This window comes from Morus notabilis, unplaced genomic scaffold (assembly GCF_000414095.1).
Source record: "Morus notabilis unplaced genomic scaffold, ASM41409v2 Scaffold186, whole genome shotgun sequence".
In the NCBI taxonomy this organism is placed as follows: Eukaryota; Viridiplantae; Streptophyta; class Magnoliopsida; order Rosales; family Moraceae; genus Morus; species Morus notabilis.
Genome location: NW_010357978.1, coordinates 243552 through 249429, shown reverse-complemented (window position 1 = coordinate 249429; position 5878 = coordinate 243552). Strand labels below are relative to the sequence as shown.

The following is a 5878-nucleotide window of genomic DNA, read 5'->3' as shown; positions in this document are numbered from 1 at the left end:
AGGAATGCCAACACTAGATTTTAAAGCGGAGACATATTCTTCTAACGAAATTCGCCCATCAGCAAATGACTTACAGCCCTGCTAACAGAACAGAGAAATAATACCTCTGTCAAATGGATCTCAAAATAGCAATATAATGGCTTCAATAGAGAAAGTGATGCAACTCATGCAAGAAGGGAACTATGTAGAAGAACAAAATTATAATGCATTCATAAAGCACTAGATGGTAATGTCATTGCAAAAGAGATTGAAAGGTACAAATAAAAAAGGCATCAATAGTAAATAAAAATTTTTGTTTTACAAAATTAAGAAAAACAGAAAAAGGAAAATGGTGGTTAACTATCAAGTACCTCAAGTAATGAGGTTTGAGATTCCTCTGAGATATGTGAAGACAAACGAGAAAACAACTCTTGTTGCCTCCACCCAGTAAAAATTTTCCTTCCAGTAACACATTTTTTTCTTTTGATCTTCCGGCTATCTGACCATCTCCGGTATGCATCAGACCTATAAAACTTCCCATAGTAAAATGATAGTATCTCTCCCATGTCTTTGCTCCCCATGAATCTTTTAATCTGAAAAAAGTTCTTTCCAAATATATATAAGCCAAGAAGAAAACTATCCACATCAGAACCACTCCAAGGGTTAGTTAATAAGCCAGGAACCGGGTAATAGTTTTGGCTTCCTTTTAACTTATTTAAGTTCGTTTCTGCCCTAATGGACTCAGAATTTTCTTCAACATTGAGTTCTAAACTTTTCTTCCTTAACGGAGTTCGATCCTTTTTGCCATTTCTAGCTTCTACAGACCTCTTTGCATCAACTGCGTCATCAGAGTTTCTAAGAAATCCCGACCCTCCACCCTCATTATCATTCTCTTCATCATGAAACCACGCAATCGGGATGGGTAAACCCACTAGAAAGGAATGGGAAACGTTAGCACTTCTGCAATCAAGAGGGTTAGCCAACAGCTCAAGATGCTCAGATTCTGTGATGATAGAAGGAATGTCAACTTGGTACTCGTCTCCAACCCGAGGATTCAGCAATGGTTCTCCAAATATATTGTTTGTATCAGGAGAGCCGGGACAACTCAAATTCTCAATGTATGTATCTTTGATACAATCCCCATTAGGATCCAGCTCTACTGACTCAACCTGACAATGAATATAAGGTTCAAGAACGGATGATTGGGAGTGCACAAAAGGTGATGCTTGGGCAGATAATCCCCAATTGTTTATATATTGGATTCGTCACAAAACAATTGTTATGTACCAACAAGAGAAAACAAACACACAAAAAAAGTATAACAAATTTTGGAAAGGGAAATATAAACGATTAACAATGAGATCGACTATATATTTAGTTCTTAAAATTCATTCCACCAGGGACCTAATAAAATCCAAACGTTTAAACACTTTCAAACTTCAAAGAGACAATAACTGTACTTCTGGAATGTGAAATTTCAACTCCAAGAATAGTAAATATAGCATTTCAATTCACTATGTTTTCATATATAGCAGATAAAGAACATGTAGAATGTAAGTTATCAATGGCTTAAATAACAAAGAGGAGATATTCAATCTTCTTCTTCCTTTTTCAACTCCTTTGCTTACTCTCTTTATATGCATTGTTCTCCAATGTCAATTGTTTTATTTTTTTTTTTTTTTTGTGGCGTTACATGATAATCTCGTGCGTTGAACTTTCGGTTCTCAATGTTCGATTTGATTGTTACTGTTTTAGTTGTAATCCCGGAGTTTTATGATAATCAAATTTGAGTTGATTATTTCTATATTTCGAAGAGTGTTTTATTATGTTTATGTTTATGTTCTTTAATTTTTCCACAAGCTAACATTATTTTTCCTGTTAACCTTGTATGCGAAGTGGATCTCGTGTTCGTGGTATACATACATACATATATATATATATATATATATGTATGTATGTATACCACGAACACGAGATCCACTTCGCATACAAGGTTAACAGGAAAAATAATGTTAGCTTGTGGAAAAATTAAAGAACATAAACATAAACATAATAAAACACTCTTCGAAATATAGAAATAATCAACTCAAATTTGATTATCATAAAACTCCGGGATTACAACTAAAACAGTAACAATCAAATCGAACATTGAGAACCGAAAGTTTAACGCACGGGATTATCATGTAACGCCACAAAAAAAAAAAAAAAAATAAAACAATTGACATTGGAGAACAATGCATATAAAGAGAGTAAGCAAAGGAGTTGAAAAAGGAAGAAGAAGATTGAATATCGACAAACCTCCATGGAAGAAAGCTTGGAATGTGAAAAATCCACGTGAGAGACAAAGCCTGGGCAAATGGGTATTATCGTTATTAACTTTGATTCACATCTATGTATTACTATTACCAACCTTTACTATGAAGCACATCGAAACGAGAATGAAGAAACGAAGAGAGAGAGAGAGAGAGAGAGAGAGTACCTTTGGTTAAGCAGAGTTAAGCTTTCATGAATTTTCTATGGTGGAAGGACTTGGAGAGAAAAAAGTGAGAAAAGAAAAAGAAAGGGAAAACAAAGGAAAAAAATCAGAGTTGTGTTTTGCAAATTTATTAGTTGTTAAGAGAGGGAGAGAAAAAATAGTGTCTTTTGTGTCTCTTTATACACAAGTGTTTAGAACCAGAAAGAGGCACATATGAAGACTTTCAACTACGACATTGAAATACAAAATAAGGAAAAAAAAAAAAAATTCTTTTTGCAGAATTAGGTACTGCTTATTGCTTAATTGGGTCTTCCAATGATGGCTTCAAATAATTAAGTATTGCTAAGTTGTATTACAAAATAAATTATTGTTATCAATAAAAGAAAATAGTTTTCTCTTTTTTTTTTTTTTTTTTGTCAACTAGAATGACCTATTGATAAGATTTCTACGATTGAATATCGTAAGTTTCGTTTTAAACAGTTAGATATTCATTATATTCTGTATGTTTTATAATTTTTTTTTTTATTGATGTGATTTAATCAACCCTAATGTTTGGAAATATGTTGTTAAGTTCCTAATAAACAATGCATATTGAAGAATTAGTATGTGAATTTAACATACTTATTTTTCAATATATCGCTTAGAATTTGTAATGCCTCTATAATAAAGTTTTTCACAATTGTATGTGAATTTATACTTAATTGAAATTAGTCATGATGATTATACATAACATTGCTTAATAATAAAATGATCTTATAATGTTTCTCTCTACATACATATTCATGTAGATGTATGAATGGATGTAGTTGGTCATTCTTCAACCCACTTCTCTTCCCATTAGTGGAAGTGAATGTCGTGTTTGGAATTGATCTCGTTTTTCGAGAAAAAAAAATGAAAACGTTTTTAAAACGGCATTTGGCGCAATAAAGATAAAAAGCGGAAATAAAAATGATTTTTTGGTTTAGTGTAAAATGAGAGAAAAATGAAAAATGACTTTTAGTCGTTTTTCATTTTTTGTTTTCGTTTTCTCATCTCTTGAGCAGAGAGAGAGAAATAGAGACATTAATGAGTTTTTTTACGCTGAAAATAATCTTTTGATAAAACTACCAAACGCATTTTTAAAAATGATTTCTGTCTGAGATTAAAAACATTTTCATTTTCATTTTTATACAAAAAATAAAATCATTTTAGAACGAGTTCTAAATGGGCGCAAAAGCTTTTTTTTTATTTTTTTCCTTTTCTTTTTTTATTTTTTTCATTTTCTCGGAAAGAATAGAAACTAAGCCACGAAAAAAATAAGGGAACATGAAATTTCCAAGTTCTTGATATAATCCCTTTTTCTTTTAACTTGCGAAAAAAAAAGCTCTTGTTTGTTCATAAATTTAAATTACTATTTAAATCTTTTTATTACAATATTTTTTCTTATAAAATTTAAATTTATGTGTAAACTTTTATGTTCAAATTTATGAATAAAAGGGCCATAAGTTTTTTTTTTTTTTTTCACCCAACAACTTATAGTAAATGACATCATTTCCCATTTAAAGTTTATAATAGTTTTTTTTAACAGACTCTGTACACTTTAAATTAGAGTCAGATATTGAATTACTGTTACTACTATTGTTATACTTAAACCCTGGAAACCATAAATTGCATATAATAAACTTAAGTCTTTGGTTAATTGGTCATAATTTCAATTTTTTTTATTTTATTTCAGGCTATGTCAAACCAAACATTAAAGCATAGTCGGATATATTTCTTAATTAGTTACAAATATACTGTTCCAAGTTGGTATAGTACTATATATATAGTGTGACCAAAATCAACTCAGTAATATAAAACAATGGAAGAAAGGAAAATACAAATAGGCGAGTAGATTACCAAAAATGGAGAGTGGAGGCATATTCTATTGAAAAAGTAACCATAAAATACTTTCCATTATCAGTTTATCTGAAAGATATTTTATTTCCTTCTTTTTTTTTTGCTTATTGCAGTCTCACACCAACAATAAAAAACTTTATTCGAAACATCCAATCATATAAATTCCCAAGAAAGAAAAAAGATCATATGAATTTGTCAGGATCTAATCTTAATGAATGTAGATATCATCTGTTTTTTTGGTCTTGTTGCGTCACGATTTTACTAAATACATCGACACAAGAAGATGATATCTGTGCTATGCTTCATGGCTATTTCAATTGTAATATTGTGGCCACTATTTTGGTTTTTGGATTTCTTATTCTAAAAGTCACAAGAGAAAGATTTTTTCTATATTATTAATTTCTCATTATCTGACGTCATACGTTAAATATAGGAGTTAATTAAAGATAAAAAGAATGAAAAGTGGATGTAGAAAAATGTTTGCTCTAATATGGCCAAGTGTTATAAATTATAAAGAAAAAGAGAGAAGTCTATGCCTATTACTTGACATAAAAGGGAGAATCCGTTCTCTCTTTTACGTTGCGAAACGTTTTGCACGTGAGAAGGAATGTGCGAGTCATTTTTATTTTTTTTTTTTATTTTTTTGTCTTTTACTTTAAGTTTTCCCATTTTTTGTCTTTTTTTTCTTCTCTTTTCTTTTTTAACAAATTGTATAACCCTCGTTTTAAATTCTGCGCGCATTTTTAATTAAGAAGGAATAACTTTTTATTATTGCTTTTTGAGGGATGAACAATACATACTCACAATAAAATAAAATAAAAATAAAAATAGAGGGCTAAGAATCATAAATAGATCTAAGAGAAGAACACATAAGTTACCTAGATTATACAAAATATTAAGAGAAGAGTTATGAAAAGATAATTTTAAATATAAAGAGAGGAATTAGAAGAAACAATGACGTTAAATGTGAGATAGTAATTCTCCATAAAACTATATACAGAGGTTATGGTGTATCAATTGGCAGCATAATATAAAATTGATTTGTAACACTCTTCTTTGAACGTCCACTATAAAAAAAAAATTATGCCTCGTTAAAATCCGTACTAACAAAAAACATCGTAGGAAAGAAAATAATAAAAGATAGATAATTCTCATGGGCTCTGCATTTAGAATTTTCTTGTTAAAGATCCCTTGTATAACCTGCTTTAATTTCTTTTACGTGTGAGGGATGAAAGAACAAATACTCATACAACATCTATTTATAGGTTAAGAGTCAGAAATAGATATAAGAAGATAAGAAATAAATCACATAGACTACACATAATATTAAGAGGAGATAATGATGTCTAAATGTGAGGTAATAATTTTCAAGAGGCAAAAAAAAAAAAAAAAAAAAAAAAAAAAAAGTTTTCTTGTATGATTGTATTAATCTCTCTTCCTCAAACCAGATCTAAAAGGCAGTGACTTTGCAATGATGGGTCCGCACAACGTTGTGGGAGGAGCATCAACGGCGTTGTGGGCGACTAAAGACTTCTAGCAATGATG

The 5878-nt window shown here is 30.2% G+C and overlaps 1 long non-coding RNA gene across 1 annotated transcript; it reads right to left on the bottom strand.

The window, feature by feature from the left end:
- Nucleotides 1-1019: 1019 nt before the first annotated feature.
- On the bottom strand, nucleotides 1020-2475 carry LOC112095392. The gene is made up of 3 exons (XR_002903803.1): nucleotides 2459-2475; nucleotides 2278-2327; nucleotides 1020-1148 (listed from the first exon to the last, which is right to left on the bottom strand). It is a non-coding gene; the product is annotated as an uncharacterized LOC112095392 (long non-coding RNA).
- Between the last annotated feature and the right edge of the window lie 3403 nt (nucleotides 2476-5878).